The sequence below is a fragment of the Camponotus vicinus genome, unplaced genomic scaffold (assembly GCF_025532165.1).
Source record: "Camponotus vicinus isolate PSW18456_S1 unplaced genomic scaffold, iyCamVici1.0 SCAF_3, whole genome shotgun sequence".
Lineage (NCBI taxonomy): Eukaryota > Metazoa > Arthropoda > Insecta > Hymenoptera > Formicidae > Camponotus > Camponotus vicinus.
Window position 1 is genome coordinate 22,333,832 of NW_028141967.1, and position 22,547 is coordinate 22,356,378.

General features: G+C 36.1%; 2 protein-coding genes across 4 annotated transcripts in view; one reads left to right on the top strand and one right to left on the bottom strand.

Annotated features, from left to right (window-relative positions):
• Positions 1-4,581, bottom strand: part of LOC145968767 (pfs47 receptor-like) — a 70,897-nt gene extending 66,316 nt beyond the window's left edge. The window contains exons 1-3 of one of the 2 annotated variants that reach the window (XM_083094532.1): positions 4,524-4,581; positions 3,208-3,302; positions 2,853-2,947 (exon numbers count right to left, since the gene is read on the bottom strand). The gene's annotated coding sequence lies outside the window, so the exon portion shown is untranslated. Of the gene's footprint in view, positions 1-2,852; positions 2,948-3,207; positions 3,303-3,976; positions 4,474-4,523 lie in introns of those variants that run through there. The other variant, XM_083094531.1, reaches the window with a different exon arrangement.
• A 386-nt stretch (positions 4,582-4,967) lies between these two features.
• Brat (tripartite motif-containing protein brain tumor) overlaps positions 4,968-22,547 on the top strand; it is a 62,103-nt gene continuing 44,523 nt past the window's right edge. The window contains exons 1-2 of one of the 2 annotated variants that reach the window (XM_083094500.1): positions 4,968-5,006; positions 5,659-5,744. The gene's annotated coding sequence lies outside the window, so the exon portion shown is untranslated. Of the gene's footprint in view, positions 5,007-5,658; positions 5,745-16,406; positions 17,645-22,547 lie in introns of those variants that run through there. The other variant, XM_083094499.1, reaches the window with a different exon arrangement.

Consider the following 22,547-nt stretch of genomic DNA (forward strand, 5'->3'; position numbering starts at 1 on the left):
GGAATATCCGAACGATTCGTTACGCGATAATAATATTCGCCGGCACGCTCGCGATTGCTTTCACGATCGGATCGGCCGATCAAAGCTACGTTTCGGTCGTTTCACCCGCACAGAGATTTCCGGCACTAAGAATTTTACGTACGAAACCGACATCCGGTATCTTACGTAGTCGCCGTTTCCGGCTTGAGGGGGATCGTTAAACCGGAACCGAGTCGCGTACAGAAATTGCGCGTCGACAGGATGCAACCTGATGCACAGCGTGCTAAAATATCCGCGCGCGGAAAAAGAGCCAGAGGGAGAGACTTCGATCGGATACCGGTTTTACGGGAAACTATTAGCTGTGCAAATCGCACGACGACACGCGCACCATTAATTACGCGCGTATGCTCAACCCCGTTATTCATTAGCGTAACAGCATCATAATAGTTCGCAGAAGCAAATCTTTTCTCCCTTCAATCAAAGTTCGAGAATAATGTCATAATTGACGCTCACACACATTCTTATTTTAAACTTATCTTATATGCTATATGCTATTAAATGTTATTTAATTCGATTATCTCATCGCGCAATTATCCTTTCTTTTTTTTTTAATTAAACCACTTAATTTTGAATATGATATCAGACTATATTCAACTATATTTATATATCAAGGGTCATGATATATATTTTCTTGGAAAATTGGCAAAAATTGATTCTGAATGGGAAGTATTTAAAGCAAGATTAGATTGACCGACATAATTCTCGTCTATCTCCGAAGATCAGTTCGTTTGCGCTATTTTTAAGACAACGATTTGTAAATTAAATTTTAATCTTCTCGGAAACCGACAGAGCACTCGCGTTACTCACGCAATCGATCGATCAGTGTTAAAACGAATAACGTGGAAGAAGTTAAATCCGCTGTAATTAAATGAAATATAAACTTATTGAAGTAGGACGAGAGAAATCGTTATTTCCGTTAGAAGACGAACTTTTGCAATCTGTCGAACATTATATAATTCTTAGTATAAAATTGAATATTTCGTTTCCTTTCTCTCTCATAATTACTACTTCGCTACAAAAAAATTGCTACTTCATAAAAAAAAAAAGTTTTACATATTTAAACGTAACATGGGATATTTTTGGCTTTTATGAATAAAAGCAAAATTTCACATTTAAGTAAGTTTTCTCAAAAAATAATTACCGCATATTTCCGTTTCCAGTACTGACTTCTTTACCTCATCGTGCCGTACCTTTCACCGCGAGAATGCCAATTCGGATTACGATACACGGTTATATTTATGACATCACGAGGCCGAGGCGGGAATAAACGAAAGTTGCAGGATTACTCTCACTCTCGTCACCAAACGGGGACGGCGTTTCTTATGTGTAACAACAGAGAGAGCGGAAGAAAATGCATTTTAAGCTTTCTTTCATATTATTATTGCAACTCCTTCCGCAAATGCGCAATATTTGCATGTGATTATTTTTATCGAATATTGTTATGTTATTGCAACGCAAATGTGATCACGCACTCTCATATTTTTTACTATCTCGCAACCTTGCGCCAATTGTAACTTGTTATGAGGCAAAAGCTTCTTTTTAAAGTTGCATGATATCCTTTCTTTGCAATGTCTGGATATCATTATAATTATATATTATCATTGATCAAAAATAAACCTAATAATAGCACAAGAAAAATACTATAAAAATGTTAATTATTTAATTATTCACATTTTCTATTGAAAAGTCCGTACTCGATTGTTTACAATTTTTTATGCACGTTAATACAATTTTATTTATCTTTATTTCTGTAAATTTATTGTGTAAATTTTTATAATACGAAAATATAACTTTTAATTTTTAATGTAGTACTTAATTAAAAAGTATATTTTTGAGATAATTAAATAATAAAATAATTGATATACTTTCGCATAATCCCTACACGATTACATATCCTTGGTTCGAATATGCTTGAATGAATTTTATCTCGTTATCTAGATTACAGATGATTAAAGGAAAAGGGAATCGCTAAGCAGAGTTAATTAAGTGAATAGTTGTTAGTAGTATTGACTCTTTGTGTTTGTCGGGATTAAACGCGAAATAAAAAGAAAAAGAGAGAAACGTAAAACGCTTTAGATAAGTTTTACAAAAAAGGAGTACGCATCAGTGAGAGTGCGCTGTAAAAAAATTAACGTAAAGCTGAGTCCCTTTACTCAAAACAGGTCAGGTCATGTTAAATTCCCAACGCGACCACCAAGCTTTTACAATAAAACCATCGCACAGAACGCACTCGTGTGTAAGAGTATTCTTAGAATATATTCTAATTTTTCTAAAAGTTTGTCAAAGAGAAAAGAATATATTTTCAATCTGCTTGTGCATCTTGAAACTTATCCCACAACTTTAAACTATCATCTTGCTGAAATTTTTATTTTATCTTCTATTTTTTAAATAGATTTTAAACAGATTAGCTTTTCATAATACAAGAAAAATTTATTATTTGTTTTAAATTATATGACATTCAAAATTTTTCAATCTTGACAACAATTTTAACAACAAATTTTCAATAATTTAATATAGATTTGAAAGATTCAAAATATAACATAATAAAAGACAAAGAACATGTCAGTATAGTAATATTTCACGATTGTAAACGTTCTGCACGTGTTTTGCGGGATTTACGAAATACCAGAATACATAATGCATTAGATTACTGTGTTGTATGATTCTGGTGTGCATTTCCATCGATCTACGTCGATTTGCGGCGCGTAAAAGGAATTCCAGATTCACGTGCACAAGCACGTACGCGAACCGAAAGGGAGAGCAAAATATTTTTCCGCACGCAATAGATTATAATCTATTGCTAATGCACTTACTTGGTATGCCTGTAGATGCATAATATTCAAGCCATGAAAGAAGTCCAGCGATTCATTCGACCAGCGATGCGGCAGCGCAACTTCGTTGTAAATTCCTGGAAGTAAATGTCGCAACAATGAATTAAATGTCAACCGAAATAGAGTATTGACTTTCTAAAATTCTAAACATTTCTAGAATTTGCTCGCAAAATTTTTTATTTTCTCCAACGAGATCACATAAATAAAAAACGCTATGTTTTACGCACATATATGTATATTGATATACGTAATTTATATATACATAGTCGTAATATATAATAGTAATAAATATTTATTGTGCGAAAATCTTTAAAAATTGTTTTTATAATACACTTACTTGGTATGCCTGCAGATGCATAATATTCAAGCCGTGAAAGAAATTTAGCGACTCATTCGACCAGCGATAAAGCAGCGCAACTTCATTGTAAATTCCTGGAAGTAAATGTCACAACAATGAATTAAATGTCAATCTAAATAGCGTATTGATTTTCGTAAACATTTTTGGAATTCGCTCGCGAAATTTTTTATTTTCCCCAACGAGATCACATAAATAAAAGAAATTTAAAAGAATTTTATATTTATCGCTAATGTTACGTTTTATACACATATATGTATATTGATATACGTAATTTATATATACATACTAGTAATATATAATAAATATTTATTGTGCGAAAATCTTTAAAAATTATTTTTATATTATAATTTTATCTATAATATCTCGAAAGTTCATTACTGAGCTAATTAAGAATTTTTTCTATTTTGATAGAATTTAAACTTAATAAAAATAATCATCTAAATACGAGAAACAAAAACATTTTTTTTTAAATAATTTGCAATGGATTTCACTTTAATACATATTGAATCTCAATATTTCAGTCTTAATAAATCATATAACAATGTTTTTTTTATAAATTAGAAATCTATAAAAAATAAAAATATCCTAGACGAGATTATGGTTAAGCAAAATTAATTCAATCCTAAAATTATAATCATAAATTTAGCTTTTTCGATCTTATTAACACTAGCCTAATCCCTAACCTACGCAAATAATATTCTAAATATGTCAAATTAATAACTATCAATTAATTTGGTTTAGTACTCACAATTATTTAGATACAAATAAAAATAAAGGATAGAAGAATGGATAGAAGAATCTTGAAGAGATCTATACGATGCTGTCGTTCGCGAGATATTGAAAACGATTATTATCTCAGAAATTTAGGGGACCCCAGATGCGAAATAGCGGGAATCTATGTAGCCTCGAAGAAGCGGTTCGAATGAGAAAGATTTACGCGCGCAAATCTCACGGACAAAACGATTCAAAGTACGCTCGAACGAGATGCACAATGTCCAGTCGTGAATTCGGAGATCAAGAATCGCAAACTGAATTTTGCAGAGCTCACAAGCTCACATTCGGAGTATTATCTTTCGCTATTCTCCGAAGATCGAGGAATATTATTGTGCGAGGGAATATACGCCTTTCGCTACGAAATTCACTCTTTACGGACGCGTCCATTAGCGTCGTCAGAGTCGCAAAATTCCGTAATTTATCATTCTCCTTTCCTCGAGTTACGAACAACGAGATAACATCCGAGGTATCCAGGTTAAGTTAGGTTTATTGACACGAAGAATTTTCATATTTAGACTTACCTAAATGACGAGACAAAAGGCGTTCTTCCGTTCGAATAAATCAACTGCGTCGAGACTACGAGGCCGCCTACGCAACATCGTGACGTCACGCGTCGCCGGCGGCGCCGTTCGAGCCGGCGAGCCGAGCGCCGCCGAAGTTGGCCGAGCGCGGCCGAAGCGCGGACGGAAAGACGCGCGCGAGCGGCGTCGGGTGTGTACGGAGCGCGCGCCGGCAGGAGAGAGAGCACGGTCGTTGTTCGAAAAGTCAAATTTCTCGCGTACGTGAATTTATCGCGTCCGGGAGACGCGGGTGCTCGTGTTTGCGCGAATTCGCGCACGATCGACGACATCGCGAGACGCATCGTTCGCCCGAACGTTCGACGTTTCACGGAATAGCTGGCCATCCGGCACGTGCCGGCTGTCTCGAGTGAGCCGGCGAAAACCTAACCTTCAAGAGGAAAGGTTAACGACGAACGAGAGTGGACGTCGAGCTTCGAGCACGAGGTGAGCGTTCGACACGATGCGAAAAGCTCCCGATTCGCGGAAATATAATCTCGAGAGAAATTTCGTTGTAAGCTAGGCTATGACGACGTATCGGGCGCGTAGGGATTTTTTTACATCGCGTGTTTTTCTCGACGATGACGCGTTCAATGTCGCGTCTGTGTACGTTATTTACATGTCGCGCACGGTTTTTCGGGATCGCGAGAGCCTTTTTTTTGTGCGCGCAGTTTATTTTGTCGAATATACAGACGAGGGAAAATATTTGGCGCGGTGAAAATATTTAGACCTCGCTTTTTTCATCCGATTTTTAGATTCATATGAACCATTTTCTCGAATCTTTGGAAGCTTATATTCCTTAGGGCCATTCTACAATGAGTCATTAGTCGTTAGTCGTAAGCAAATTGAAAATAATCGACTGCGATTGGTCAATTTGCTTACGACTAACGACTAATGACTCATTGAAGAATGGGCCTTAATCTTGCAAAATTTTCGATTGGATTTTTGTATAAATATTTTAATGCACATGTGTATCAAAATTATATATATCGATATTCAATATATATCAAACGGGTGCAATATTCATATATGCTTGATATTGATTTTATATTGATTTTATAGATTCATATGAATTATTTATATTTTTTTCTATTTATAGGTGCATAGAGTCGCAGTTCCTGTCCGATCAAAGAGCCCGGAAATCGGTAGCAGCGGTGCTAAAGGTCGCCAGCGAGAGCCGCGCTGGTGAGTAAATTTATATGAAATCTATAGAACAGCGAAACCTTTTCCATCGGTCGCGAATCCCATGGATAGATCGAGGTATACGTTGTAATGACGCGTCTGGACTGTCTCTCGGTGTTCGATTTTTTTCGTCTCTTCTGTCTTGGGAACGACGATTCCGAAACGACGATAAACGGCTCGTTCGGGGAAACCGGACAAAAAAATCTTAATTTCTTCAGCATGTGCGACGGAGGTGACGGATCGTGGGCGATAAACGTCTCCCTCCTGTAGACGGCATCGTCGTCGTCGCCGCTTGGCGTGCGTATGTGTAATACACTCGTGCGTACATACGTGTCACGCAAGCAGCGTGTACATGAAGAAAAAAACTGTCTCGGTTACGCTCGGACTCCGTCTCCGACGCGCGCTTTTACGATCTTAGCGGGAGGTTCGGCGTAAAATCGGCTGCTACCGTTCGCGAGGAGATTACGGGCCGAGATGTATGCGAGGGAAGGACGAAAAGCCCTGGGAATTATAACTAAAGATACCGAGGAAAAGGTTTCCTGTCACGCCTACGATAAATCTCCTTATATATACAGTGTCCAGTAATTACAAAGCGGTGATTCTTTTTGTGAAGAAAAAAGTAAAAAATACACCAAATTTTTTACTTTTTACGTTAGTTTTCGAATATTTATTTATATATTTATTAATATTATATATTTATTTATATGTTTATATTTATTTATATATTTTTATATATTTATATGTTTATTTATATTTATTTATATATATTTATTTATATGTGATGTATTAAAGCTTTTGCAATAATTTTCTTCAAATAATCACATTTTTTTAGAATTACTGGACAAACTTAGTCTTAAAAAAAAGTTTCGATACATTCGCGATTGCTGTATCTTGTTATTTTGAAAGGTCAGTGAACTGACGAAATGAAATCAGTGTGATAGATGCGTATTATCATGTAGACAGATTCTGAAGTTAGATTTGTAAGAACTATTTTGATAGTCGATGGACACATATAAATGTCGATACATGATGAAATAGCGGACACTACTTCCAACGTGAAACTTTTTTTCTCGGAAAAAAAACGACACTACATCAAAAACTTTTATTCTATATATCTTTGACTTTTCTTTCGAGAAATTATCTTCTCAGCACAATTTTATCATGAATTTATTCTCCATTTTTATCTTTATTTATTATTTATATATGCGTGACAAAAGGACGGTTGTTTAGTTTTATCTAATTTAAGATAATTTGTGAGTCTCTCCTTTCAAAGTTTGCCTTAAAGAAGTTAAAGGAGCGGAAACAGTCACAAATATTATCATTTAAATAAGTTTCTCGAAAAAAAGAAAGATAACGACGTGAATGATAAATGATTGCGGATTTACGCCCATCAGATTTTCGTCGGTCGTACATATTATTATGTAAAGGCGGCCGTTTCGTGGTTTGCGATTCGATGTAACGGGTTGCGCGAGAAATCGGTGGCCCTGAGGCGTGAGACGCAACAAAGCGTCCACGTAACCTTGGTACGTTTCCGCGTCGAGAAAAATCGTCAAAGCAGCACGGCCGCTTTCGCTCTCACCGTCGCACGATACGTCTTGATTTCCCTTTTACTTCTTTTTCTCCCGTGGAATTCTTTTCGCCACAACCTTGAGGGAGGATTACTCGAATCGAGCACGGCCGTTTGCTTTTCTTCTTTTCTTTGTATTTTGCGCAAATATTTAACAATCACAGCGCTAATGAATCGTTAAGCGAACGAAATAAAACAATTGCCGCGATGTTTCCCTTTTACTAATAAATATTAATGATGCTCTATGTCTTACATAATTATTATTTGAACATATGTCTTTATTATGTATATATACTGTACATAAAAAATCTTGATTATTAGATTTATATTGAATATATTAAAGCACTTCGTGTCTTTAAAAAATTTTAAAAATTCTATCTTATGTTTTATATAGTTATATAAAAAAATTTCTCTATTTTCTGAATACGTTAATTGTATAAATCAAGATACATATTATTATTTACAAAAAATATTGTTTTTTTTAATTAAATTTTTTTATATACACATTTATATAATCATATTACATAAATTATCTTTTAATCTTAGCATTGCTAAATTGGTCGAGAATATACAAAATGTGTATTTCGTAGTTTTTATTGGCAATCATATCAAGAAGCCACATTTAATTGAGAATTTAACGAGTTAATTTTGCGGTCGTATAAGATATGTATGTCTCTAAAATTTTCGTCAGATAATCGTATATTATTAGCGCGATTCTGTCGTCGGCATTTCTAAATAAATACGAATTCCTTACACGAACTTCTTTGGCAGACAGTTTAATTTGAAATCTCTATTTGTCTTGGCGTTATAACCTTCGAAATTAAACGTACAAATGAATCTGAAATCAAATTTTCGTTAACCGGTTTGCCATTCAATTTATTGAAATCAATTTCCGCGTTAACCGGTTTGCCGTACGAATTATTGAAATCAATTTGTTTTATTCATTAAAGCCCTCATGCACATCATTAATACATGCTTTGTTAATATTTCAAAAATTTGCTAATTATATCGTACTTGAGTAATAAATTTTCTAAACTAATTGAAAAACTAATTGAATATAAATATTTCACGAAGGGTAAAATCTTTAATTTACGTGATTTTCCCGATTTTACTGCATTAAGTTCATAGATCAATATCGCAGATTTCGATATATGTCGCAATAATTTATATTATTTGTATAAGTTTTATTTAACCGTGGCATAAATAAGTTTAAAATTATATATTTAAGTAACTAAAAAATACTCTAAATGTTAAATCAACTCGAAGAAACGATAATCGATACTTTCTTTTTGTGGGTCGCATCGTCGTCTCACTTTCCGCGCGGTTGCAAATTGGAAAGCTTTCGATCGAGTTGTCAGGACGATTAAAATTTGTCGTTTACATTTAAATTTGAGAAAAGCTCGTCGAACGAAGATGGAAGATCGATGCGAAACGCCTACCGAAAATATTTATGTTTTTATCGGAATTGAAATTAAAAGCTCGGCAAAGGTTGTAGCTCATGACCGGAATGGAATTAGACTCTGCGAAAATCGAGCATATATTAATAACTCTTCAAAATGGCATTTTATTCGTTTATATCGTTTATCGCGTTGATTTATCTGACAATATTTATTTTAAACTACTGCGCTATACATGATAAATCCTTTGAGAAAAATTTGCAGGTCAAACTTACATAAATATTTACTGGACGATAACTTTTTCGATGTTAATGTACTTGATATAAATTAATACAAAAATTTTATATAAAATATTTCTACCTATAAATATACGCATAAATTTATTTATTTATTTACATATTTAAGAAGCAATTTGAACACAATTATAAAAAAATGTATCTCTCTGACGAAATTTATTTTAAACTATTGCACCACGTGTTCATGATAAATCTTTCAAGAAAAATTTGTAGATTATACTTTCATAAATATTTAATGAACAGTATTTTAGTGTTCTCGATATTGATTTACTTGATATAAATATTAATATAAACATTTTATAAATTATAAAAAATTATAAATTTAAAAAAATTTAAACGATATAAATTTACTTATTTACATATTTAAAGATGTAATTTTAATATAATTATAAAAAGTGCAAGTGCTCTTGTTGAATTTCACTTGAATTAATTTATCACATTTTGATAAATTAAGATAATTAGTTTAAACGACTATTTTCGGGCGATATATCGTAAAATATGTACAATTTTCCAACCATTCAGCCGCGTAATTTTCAGCCTATTCGTCAGCGTCCTATTTCTTCGATACGTTCATTCTGCTCCATTCATTCAGGAACTTATGCGTAAATAAATCTCGTGGTCCTTCCTAACAACAGCCAGGCGCGTCGGCGCGATGAGACATTCGAGGGGAAACGCGGGTCAGATTAATCGCTCTCATTTTCTTGCTTGAGCATATTCTTGGAATTCTCGAGTCTCATTTTAATTGCGCGATTGGATCAAACAACGTGAACTCAACTCGTCGCATCGACTCTCTCTGATCTCTTTGATCATCGAGCTGTTTATAACGAGCCTAACGTGCGGGAAATTTTACGTTAAAATGAAAATGTATTGCTGTATCTGTGTGTGTGTGTGTGTGTGTTAATTATGGATGAGAAAATTATTTATTAACAGTAATCGGCTATTCCGGAAAGAATTGTCATACTCTATAATCTCTATATATTTCGAGAGATTAACGATTCACTGAATGATTTTTCTATCTCTGTTCGCTGTCTCGAAAATTTCAACTCGCAATTTTACTTTCATTAATCAATGATAAGCCGCGAGAGGATTAATGCGATCGCGCGTCATTTAGTAGCGGGGCACAGAATGTTTTGCGATGAGTCGGTTATCGTGTCGGGGCCACGATGCACCTCACGTTACTCGCCCGCCATTGATAAAGGCGATAGTCATAGGCACCGAAGGCAGGTTCTCTGTCTCCTCGCCATCGGAGAGATTATATATATATGTATATAATATATACGGTGGCAACAAACACGTTCAAGTTTTTTATGACCTTTACCGCCGTCTGTCGTCTACTTTCCATTATCCATAATACCGTAGGAGGTAATGGACCGACGGTAAATTCCGCCTTCTTCTTTTGCAGTTAAACGGAAAAATAACCCATAGTTAGAGACGTCATGCGGAAATAACGATCGAAAGTGGAAAATTCTTGTAATTTTCGTTACTTGTTGCGCGCATCTCTAAACGCATTAAAAGTTTTTTTTCCCGTCGCACACATGTACGATTTTTACGCGCTTATAAAGATAATATCGAGGCAAAACACATTATATAAATCGCGTTGTGTCGTTGAGCAATAAATTAACTTTTGATTGCCGTAATTTTTTTGCAATATACTTGACGTTAATTAATATTTTATATTAGCATATTTTTTAATACACAAGCTATCAAGGCTGTATATTTATTAGAGATAAAATTGGCTCCTTTACAGCACAATCGTGGTATTAAGATATCTGAGAAAATTTCTTTTATATCTCTTAATACAGAAACGAGAAGATATGAAATAACATTCAACCCAATTGCAACGCAATATTGCTTTACGTATATCAAGAGGCAAGATTTTCTTATATTATTGTAACTTACTGCAGGTATTACCTTCTTTTTTTTTCTTACGAAAGACGGAGAAAATTTTTGATTATTTTGCACATATAATTACATTAAAATAAACCAGCGTGCTTGCTTGTGGATCGATACGAGGCACACCCAGTATAAGGAACGCAGACGGCTCTTGGCCCATGCAGAGACAGACTGGCCGACCAGCTGCTCTTCGAACGAAAAAGTATAAGTCAGCTGTTTTCCGGCGTGGCTCGCGCCGCGCCAGTTCCCGATGGATCCGCGAACGGAAAGACGAGACGAAAGGAGAAAGATGCGATACGCCGAGTCTGCCTTTCATTTTACAAGGCCAATTCTTCAAAAGCGAGATCAGTTTTTTTTAGACGAACGCGATACGGTGGACTTTTGACGTTTTCGAGAGCCTCTGTTCCATTCATAATTTATTTTTCGAAATGAAAGTTTCCAAGCGAACACGTGACTTTCTAATGTCACACGCGTCAAAGTATATAATTTCTGGCGCGCTAATAACTGGTTATAGCACGATCGTAAAATGTAGAAAAGAGAGTTTCTAAAGGGAAAGGTTTCAAGGGACTCGCGCGGACGAGTAAATATATCTAGAAAGCAGCTGCTTTCCCGAAAAGTCAGCTGTTTCCTGACATTCGTATCGGTTCGTAGCACATGCTGATTACAGTACGATAGCGAAAATATCGAGTGAGCCTGGATAAGGTCTGCCATCGATTTCAAAAATATGTCGCCAAGTCATCTTGCGTATAACAAATTAACCAACATTTCACGACATATTAGTTTTTATTCGTAAGAAATAAATCCATTCCTCGTTTTCGCTAGAAAGAAATAAAAGTGTAAAATGGAAAAAAAAGTTGTAAATGATAAATTAGTCATCGAAACTGACACTTTGAGCAATGATGAAAAAAGTATCTTAAAAGCTCTTTTTAGAAGAAACTAATAGGTACATGTAACGCAAAATTGATAGACAATTTTCATACTTGAAAAATAATATTTATCCGTGATTTTTCACAGTTTATTTCCCGTTATTTTTTTACGGAATTCTCTTCGATAATTTGACGGTCGGTTGAGAACCGCTGCCCTTTATACCCGTTTGCCCGGAACGAAACGGAATGTAACCGACCAGAGAAAATACGTAGGGTATGTCCGTTGCGTGTAACGTCTCTTGGATCCGGAGCAGGTGCCCCTCGCTGCACGACCGGGACTCCAGGGCCGTAAGCCATTCTTCCGATGATGGCAAAAAGTCATTATGCGTATCATAATTTAACGCTCGGGAAATCGTGGATAATTTTTTTTGACATTTTTTCCTTTTTTTTACAACTATAATCGTGTTTATCCTAGGTCGTCGAATATCTCCTTGGAAAAAAATCTTAAATCAGAAATAACATTTCTCTTCCTTCTCTCTCTCTCTCTCTCTCTCTCTCTCTCTCTTGAAGAACGAAAAATTTTAATTGATGTATAATTAATTTTTGACAAAAACTTCTTATCTAACAATAAGATATATTTTTAGTTTTTCTGTTATCATCAAATCTGTTTATTTAGAATTTATCTAATTCGTAGAAAAGATATTAAATAGTCACATTTAAAACATTGTTTATTTTTATATTATTATAAAATTTGAAATTATCCATTCTAATTTTATTCTAGCCTTCTTAGCACAGTCAGATTTATGCGGGACTTTAAAACTTATTGATAAAAATTGTGAATAAATTGTAAAATTTCAAATTTCAGTTAACAGGTTTACGAAAGAAAAAAAATCATAAAGTAAAAATCTCTTTTCGTTCGGAGAAAGTACGCGGAATAAGAACTCCACTAAATTCACCGACGTTCTTAATACGGATACTAGCGAATATTGAGATTCGTCGCCGAATGCAATCGCGATATCGATAGAATTTATGTGGCGACTTTCAAAATATCTGCCAATTTACGAGGAAAGTTCGAACTTCCACAAAGTAGAGACTGGGAAGCAGACTTTATGTGCGTCAATTATCCTTTAGAGAGTGACCGGCTTTTGCAAAGGATCCTGAACACACAAATATCTTGTCAGTTTAAAAAAAAAATGTTTTCACAGATCCATAAATTCATAGAAAATGAACATTCTTTAGAAAATTTTCTTTAGGAATTTTTAAAGTTTTCTTTCGAAAGCTTGTCTTCTGTTATTCATTGTATTTTTTTTTTTTTTTTTTTTTGAAATGAATAAACGAACAGGTAACGAGAAAGCAGGAAGATTGATTTGCTCAAAAATGCTTAAGTGGTCTTTGTCTGTTCCTTCGTCTTTTCTTATTTATTTTGATTGGATTGACCTTCAAAGATTACAGTTAGACATATCCATATTACATTCATTTTTCTTAAATTTTTTTTCTTATTTTTTTATAATTTATATCATTTAAAATAATAATGCATGGAGGAACTGTGTGATATTTTGTGATACAATTGTAAAATATATTATGTGTATTGTAAAATATATTAACGTTTCCGAGAACAATTGTCCGAAAAATAATTTGTTTAAATATTGTAACGACATGTACACATGTTCCAAGCACGTGCAACGCGAAAAGGTATGTCATCGTGATACGGTTGTCGAGAACATTGAGTCTTGAGTAATAACTACGGTCGCATCTCTGTGACACAGTTAATACCGTCTTCCATGCATGCCAATGAAAGAGACTCGTAATTACATGTGCAATGCTCGCAACGAAATGAAATGGTCTGCGTCTGCGCCCGCAAACGTGTTTAACGGTTAGAATGTTTTCATCTGTCTTCAAGATTCCTGATATTAGTTGGGGGAATGATTGGAAAGTCGAGCGCGTGACGAAAGTTAATGACAGCTCGTCTACCTGTCACGCAAATTTGGATTTTTTAAGGCACATAGGACTTTCGAAAGCGAAATGTTTCTTGTAACATAATCCAAAATAAACAACCCAAAATAATCAAATGCTTAAAACGCACATATCTTATTTTTCAAGGTTTAATTTTTTTTTTTTCTCCCGTAAATTTTCTGTAAATCTCAATAAAATAATAAAGTAATGTATAAAGTGAATAAATAAAATAATATACGCGTCTTATCAATTAATGATCAATTAATGAAGACAGATTTTTTACTATCTATACAAAAACCGCTCGAATCTTTTAATGCCTCTGTCGAATAAAAAGATGTCATTCGTCCTTGCCTTTTTGCCGTTTGGCTTTTACCGGATATTTTCGCTGCCGATTTGTTTAGGACTGTGTTACGCGGATTTTCATCACCGTATAATTGATTTGTCTTATTTCACGTGATACTTTTCGCAATTGCTACGAGATAAGCCATGTGTCAAATCAGTGGAAAAAAGAAGCTCGACTATTTATCTCTCCTCTCCCTTTTTCCTTCCCGGCTTCCGCAGGGTTGTTTTCTCATGGATGTCAACGTCGTGAAATATTCTCCCTTCTGCATGGTAATCTACCTACCTTTGATATTTTCTTACTGCGTGACATAATGCTAAAAGTCGTATAAATGTACGAGAGTTGAAAAAAAATCGTGCGAAAAACTTTTTATTTCTAATAAAAATTTGCTGCGTGTGACGTAATGGATTTCGCGTATTGTGATATATTACGGTACGGTAGCTTTTTTTTCGCGTAAATGTGGATACATTGCGCAGGACAAGTTTTAACATCGCAATACTTTTCTATGAGAGAGAATGCCTGTAATTTCCAGCAAAAACTTTCTATACATGGTAATATTTATGTAACAAATTATTGCAAAATGTTTCTCTCGACTCATTCTTGATGTGACATAAGACGAGTCTGTAGTATTTCCCGATTTTACATAATGGTACTTAGACTTTATTACCTTTTAATTGTGCATTACTTTTTTATTATATCGCATTTTTTTCTCCCGCGAATAATGACATTTTTATGATTAGCGCGATAAGAAAAGTGGCGCAAAAGATATAGCCTCGAGATATACGTAAGGTTGAATTACATGCGGTGTGTGTATAGACGTATTACATAGAAGCACATAAACGTCGTTACGGATATTATGTCCAATGAAAGGCAAGCAAAACCGCGATCTCCACACACAGACGGAAAAACCGCGGCATGCAGAAAATTTTCCCACGGATGTAAAACATTCCCTCTCTCGCAATGACCGGCATACTTTTCCTCATTATCTCTCATCCTCACCTGGCGTCCATACCCTCAGGTTTCCCATGCTTGTTTTTTTTTTCATTTTTTATTATATGCATATGTGCTGAAATATAAATATACATATGCGCGATATGAATGAAGCATTGGTCTTATTACGAGAAAACTTGGGCGTTAATAATATTTTAATGAATAAATTAATTTTTACTTGATATAAATTCAATGAACGCGATACTATTTAGAGTAATGATTAAAAATTTCCGTATTATTCGAATGTGCTTAGAATACAAGTGGAAAAATTCATATCTTCAAAAATTAGGCGTAAGATAAAAAAATAATTACGAGCCATTATGTAAGATTATTTCGGTTTTCAAACATTAATAAACAAGTTAATCAATATTGTAATAAATCTTTGAATAATATTTTGTAAAAAAAAATCTATAAAGAAATAATTGAATAGCTAGAGAGACTAAAGGTTTCTATTTTGAAAAATAAGATATTGTATGAATTTTATTGCGTGGAATGATCGACTCAACTCAAAGAGAGGAAATTTAATAGCTCTGTGAAATAGTATGATACGCATCGCGTTTTATTATCGTAATAGATAGGGGTTTTATTGATTCGTCGCAAACTATAGTGTATCATAGGTTGTGGGACGGTGAAACCTGTGTTCGCTTGTAATTGGTTACAGTTTTTATGTTCGATTGTCCAACTGTGCGGCGTCAGTTTTGCATTATTTATCGCGAAACGTCGCGTAAAACGTACTCGTAATATATATCCCTCGATAAAAGGTAAATGTTGATTCTATCCCATTTATTAGCCAGCCCCTCTACGTCAAGAGACAATCAAAAATTATTCTCTTACCGAGAATCTCCCTCCCACATTTACGCATCACATACATATATAATTTTCCACGTATCGAAAAAAATATATATAGATATTTTTCTCATTTTTTCGTCGATCTTGTCGAGGTCGGTACACGCAACTTTATTCCAACGTCAATTTTCGATAGGCCGCTACCCGAAATTCGCAGATGAAGATCAAGGTTATCGTCCGGAGCCGTCTCGCGTAGTCGTTCCGTACCCGATCGATCGTCCGTTTAGACACAAACTTCTTTCGATCCGGCCACCCGTTATGACGCCAACGGGCGCCGCGTCGCGTCGCGTCGGGTTGATGCCGCGCGACGAGAGGGTGTTGCGCGCCGTCCGGGAGGGCGACCGGGAGAGGGAGGGAGAACACCGCCGGCGATGGCGGTGGTGGCGGCGTCGGCGTCGGCGTCGGCTAACGATAATGGTTGGTGGGGTGGTGGACGCTCGAGAGCTACCCCCACCACTCTCCGTAGCGTCTCGACGCCGCGTTTCGGTCTCCCGAGTGTGATCTCAGTTACCAACAGACCGCGCGATCGCTCGCATCGCCGACGCGAAGCGAGAGGGGAGAGAGAAAGAACGAACGAACGAACGAATGAAAGGAGAGTGAGAGAGTGAAAGAGAGAGAGAGAGAAAGGAGTGCTCGAGAGTGCATACGCGCGAAGGGAGCGAAAAAGAAGGATTAAAATAATACGAGGGAAAGAGGGAAGAAGAGAGAGAGAAACAGGGAGAGGAGAAGAGTGAACTATGTTACAAGTCGTCGTCGTCGTGCCGCTCGGTCTCGCCTGAACAAAGGAAGATTCTTCTCCCTCGGCTCGCCGCGTCGAGGGTCGTTTCCGATCGACGAACCGTCGGGATCCTTCCTCGGGTGTCTTCGGTGCGGTTCGTGCGCCTCGAGCGCACACGAAGCGGTCAGTCACGTAGCAGCGGCCGAGGCGTGAGGAACAAAGGACGGCGGCAGGATCTGCGCGAGAGAGAGACGGAAAGACGGCGAGGGAGCAACGTTTTACGATCGCGCACGACAATATTGTTGATATTCGCAAAGCGCTGGAAGCACGATCGCTAGGATCAGGATCGTCGGGATCGAGACTCTTCGCTCCGAAACAACGCGAGTCGCACACCGGTATATTTCGAAAGAAAGAGAGAAGACGCGCCCTCCCCACGAGTTTTGCGGCAGAGAGAGAGAAAGAGTGAGAGGGATTTGCGACGCGTCTCTTCGAGTTCGTCGAATTGTGCATTGTGTTTTGCTTTTTTTTTATACTTTTCTATCCGGACGATTTTTCTCCCAGTGCGACGAGCCAAGATTAATAGAGAGGAAGAAAGGAAGAAGAAGCGGTAACGTACCTGTCTGTCGGACATTCTCCGTATCAAAGAACGTGATTTGTGAGTGAAAGAGGGAGAAAGAGAGTTGGAACCCGAATTTTCTGGAGGTATATGTGTCTGTACCTGCTTGCCTACCTGCGTGACGAACCGGCGACCTAACCTAACGGCAACGACGGTCGGACCAAGTGCGCGCGAGAAGAATCGAAGGAGGAATCTCGTTGTGTGCTAAGGAAGAGAGAGAAGGCGAGGAGGAGGAGGAGGCGAAAAGAGACCGAAAGTGAAAAGATAACCGGCCTTCCTTCGGATTCTCTCCGCCGTCTGTTTAACGACGTCGTTGGTTTTCATGTGTGACATGTGCCACAGAGTGTACGACGTCTGAAAGAGAGGACTCCGGAAGCGCAATACCTTATTCGGCAGCACACGGATTATCCTCGTATTTACGGTGAGTCTTTTTTTTTTCCCAGTCGCGATAAAACCGCAGGCTCTCTCTCTTCTTTCCTGCCCCCTTCCCCCCTCCAGACGTGCGCTGAGAACGACTTCCGTTTTCAGAGCGCGGGAGAGAACATTCCTGGAATGCGTTTCAGAATGTGCACTCCACGGTGCGTCCCATTGTTGACCGGAAACGGTCGATAGTTTTCTTTACGAATTCTTTTAGTCGTCCTTTTCTCGACGATAAATTTCTTTCTTCGTACATAATAAAGAAAAAAAATGATTGCGAGGAATGTTTTGGGGTCGCAAAGGGAGGGTTAAACTGTATGATTAAATTTTTTTAATTTTCTTAGTCGAACAAAAATTATGGATCGATAAGGGACAGAAGTTGTAACGCAAAATCTTTTGTCATTATTAATAATAAAATATGTATATTGAATATTTCGGTCACATTTTCATGGCTTTGTATTTTTTTCTGAAGATGATTTTTCTGGTCGAAACATTCATTATATATATTTCGATGTTAATCATGAAAGATTGCACTCTGTCTACAATTATTGTGCTCGATCTCGTACATATGAGAAAAATTTCTATTATTTTTTTCAACTTAAGATTTGGACAGTTTTTAATGAAAATTTTATTCGAGAGGCATAGTCGGCAGGATAATTGATATTGCGACATTCAGTAGAGATATACGACTTGCGCAATTTTATAAACAATCTCCGTGTTGAAATGGTAGAATTACAATTATGCGTCACGCTGTGTGTGTGTGTCGTCTATACCAGCATTCGCTTAAATCAATCTCGCATCGCGTCAAGTTCTATTTCCTCCCACGCATTAACATCTCGGCATGTTTGATTGAATCTCGCTTTCTCACTCCGTCCGGGCGACTTTTCAATGACGAAATTCCACGGCGGCGTTGCTTTTGATCGTTAGAGAATTCCCGGGAACAATGACACGCTCGAATCCCTCCTCCTTTCGTTCTTCCCTAGGACCGTAATCACGTTTTTCCACGCGAAGCGTGGCCCTGAAAGGCATTCCACGAAGCTTCCAGAATAACGTTGTTCATGTTTAGTGTTCGACGAGCAAGTTGTCGGTGACGTTTGTATATCGTGCTCCAGTTTATTGTTCTTTCGATAGTAAACAGGAACGTTACGCGATCGGTGGCGTGAGATCGTCGTTTCCTCGACGAACGTAACATCGCCGGTATTCGCGATCGTAAACCAGCGATTCGGGAAATTGTTTCTCTCATGAGCGACTTCGGCAACAGATGCTCTAAAGTCGTTTCGATGAACATTTCGCGCTAGGATTCAAACGGATTAAAATAGTTAATATCGGTAACAACATCGTCACATATTGGAAGTTATTTTATAATTATTTTTAATTATTTTTTTTAATTATTTTATTAGCAAGATATAATATAACGAATATTATAAAAAAATAATATAGAGAATAGAAATATTTTGTTGATAGAGAAATCATTCAGTATAATATAAATATTAAGGTTGTCAGTCGCCCACTTTTTGGACTGATGGGATTAAACTCCGGAATAGGACGGTTACATTTAACCCTAAATATACGATGAGGGTTTGGGGTCTTTGCGAATCGCCGCATTGCGTCACGACGAAGTTAACCGCGTTTGTCGGCGGACGCGTTCACAGAGAGCACTATAGAGAGGTTAATTAGACAGCCGTTCGAAAGTTATGTCTTCCGTGCATCGTCTCTTCGTTGACAGCAATTAATTATTTAAAAGCACAGGTCATCCTACACGATGTTTTGAAATTGCTGTTTCCGGCAGTTTGTTCTGTCATCTGTCGATGACGGTGAAAAGATATTACGCAAGATGCTGCCGAAGAAAGCAGTGAAGCCATTTTCCTTTACGTAATCCGTCAAGCGTATACGTGTATGTGTGCGTGGAAAGGAAATAAAATATAAAAAGATATTTTATATTTAAAATATATTTTTGAGAATTCACATAGAAAAAAACTACGATTTTTTTTTTTAGTTATCCGCACTCGCTGTAAAAATAGAGGCAGATGTATGTATATATTGTGAAATTTTTTTAAAAATTCTCCTAGTCGACTGTTGACAAGGCAAAATAATAAAACGTGACGAGAAAGGGGGGAGGGAGGAAACATTGATTTCCATCGATGGACGTTGGTGGAAAAGGGAGGACAATGCACGGAACGCCGGAAAGAAAAAAAAAGAAAAAGAGACGGAGATATGTGGAGGAACATCAATTTTCTATAGGATAAGCGAGTAATTAAAATTCTGTCTCGCACGTCGGCATCGGAAATCAAATCTATCCGCCATTTAAAAGTTGCGTGATATGCTGTGTTTTCATTTTCGTTTTCTGCTGGTTTCCGGTTGAGAGATAACGCGAGGAAACTTCAATATCGAAAATCAGGAGACGAATGCAATCGTAACGCACATTGATGATTTATTATGACAATTAAAATTACATTATTTTAATTCGGAGTTTTCGACCCACCTTTAATTAAAACTAATTACATCTAAAAATGTATTTTTCAAGTAAATATTTTAGCTTGTAATATTCAAGTTTTCAGAAGAAAATCCGATATTGAAAATATCGAAAGTTCGAAAATTTTAGTAAATTATAAAGTGCAGAAGCTATTTTATTTTACGTAGCAAATGCGCGGCTATCGCGTTTATTGATAATATAATTTATACAATATATTAATGTACAAAAATTTAATGAAATTGCAAATATACATTATTTTGACAATATTAGTAATAACGATAAATTTATTTTTTTTACAATAATTAATATTCTTTTTAACTTAAAATAGTCGAAAATCCAATTTTCAATTATGAATCGAGTTTTATTATCATTGACACTTTTTGACGAGAACAAAGAATTCACGCGAATTCAACCCTCGAGCGCTCGCATGGACAAAAATTGTCAATCTAGCCAAATATAAAAATCCAAAAATAAAATCCCTAAAACATACAGCAATTTATCTACGCTATTATACTATGCACCGATTAACGTACTATAAAACACAATTTCGTGCTATTGTGTAAAACTTGTGACGCATAAAATAGAAAGTTTTTATCGTAAAATTTTATTTTCTCTGGACGTTTGGATTAACGATTTTCCATATGTACGACAAAATAGAAACTAACGGTCTATGTAAACGAAAATAAACGATAGTTAATGATATTTTGATGATGATTTTTTAAACTTATTGCTGTCAGAGTTCTTTGCATGCTAACAAGATGATTCAAACGATTCATGCTTGTTCTTATCTAGAAACATTTCGTCGTCATCAAACACAGGGCATTTCATTTCTGACCAATCATGACATCACCTTCTATAAAACGTTATAGAGAGTGATTCAAAATCATTATTTCTCTTCTAACTTTTGAACATAATAGAAGTTATTAATTTTTTTCTGTGTGACTTTTTAGATTCACACGTCCAACAAATATCATCGTATCAATTGTATCCTATGCTTGTAATATTAATAGTTTGATTTAAAATATAGACAAGATAGATCATAACATTTAACCTTTATATTTAAAGTTTTTACTGTTTTTAACAAAAACAAAATGCTTGATACAAAGGAGAAGCATGAGGATAATATAATAAATATTTTTGTGTTTGAAATATTTTCTTAGGGAATGTGAAAATTATCTCTTCTTTTAGGTTCAAATGATAACTTTATCATTTTGTCTTAACAGCCGTTTCAATCTGACTGATTATATTTCATACTGTTATATATATTTGTTAAACGTGGCATAAAGCTATGTAGTAGACTACATTTAAATTATATAATACAATAAAATTGAGCGAAATTGCATGAATTTTAAATTGTACAATAGTTTGTTTTTATGTTTGCATTTATATATATAAAATTTGTCTGTACATTTTACTTCATAAAATTGTAATTATGACGACTAAGAACGAGAAGCGATGAGTGTTAGTACAATTACTGCTTAATTTCGAGTCTAGTATTTTGAACGATCAAATTCAACGAAGGTCCTCGAGTTTTTTACTTATTTCTCTCTCCTGCGGGAGGCCTCTTTTTTCTGAACCTGACTCTCGAACGCGACCGTGTTTAGGTCGCAGCGGGTTCACGCAGGCGTTAATATTTGCACCGCGATAAAGCCGACGCATAAATACCAACGTCCTCCCCGGTATTAAAGTGTCATTGCGATTAATGCGTCATCGCCGGTGTACGAGCGAAACCGCGCGTAATCGCTTTCCGTTACATTAAAGTTTCAGCGAAGCACGTCGAATGAGGAAATTCCACATGACCCCTATGGAAACGTCGCCGTAGCGGAAAATGTAGAATCGAGTCGCATTTTTTCCCATAAAAACTCGTATCATTATTCGAAAAAAAGGCTCGAAAGGAAGACATGTGTGTGAAGTTGGCATCTCAAGTCTCAGCATCTCACAAATAAACGTCAGATTTTGTTGCATCCAGCATAGTTCTACAGTTCCTGATAGGTTTTAACAATAGTTCCGTCGAATTAATTATAAATATTTAACTTTTAAAAAATGAGATGCCAACTTCCGAAAACATCCAACAGCATCTCATATTTCAAATATCTGATCACAAAGCAGTAATATTCCGCAGAGTTCTATCGCCTACGCACATTCTGTCAATAGTTCTGACGATTAAACTTCGTAGAAAATAATTTGTCATCACAAAACATATTTACGCGTACAGGGGTGAGATGCTGGTCGTAAATCACAAGTTCTGACGATTTTAATTGTTTTTTATAGTAAATTGATACTTCCTCTTCACGGTAGAAAAGAGTTCTCGATGATACAGTTAATAATTAATTTTTTAAACAATTTAGAATCAACGATATGCCCGGCCTATACGTGTAGATATGAGATGCTATCCCTAAATCGGCAGTTCTAGCGATCTTAAATAATTTTTCTA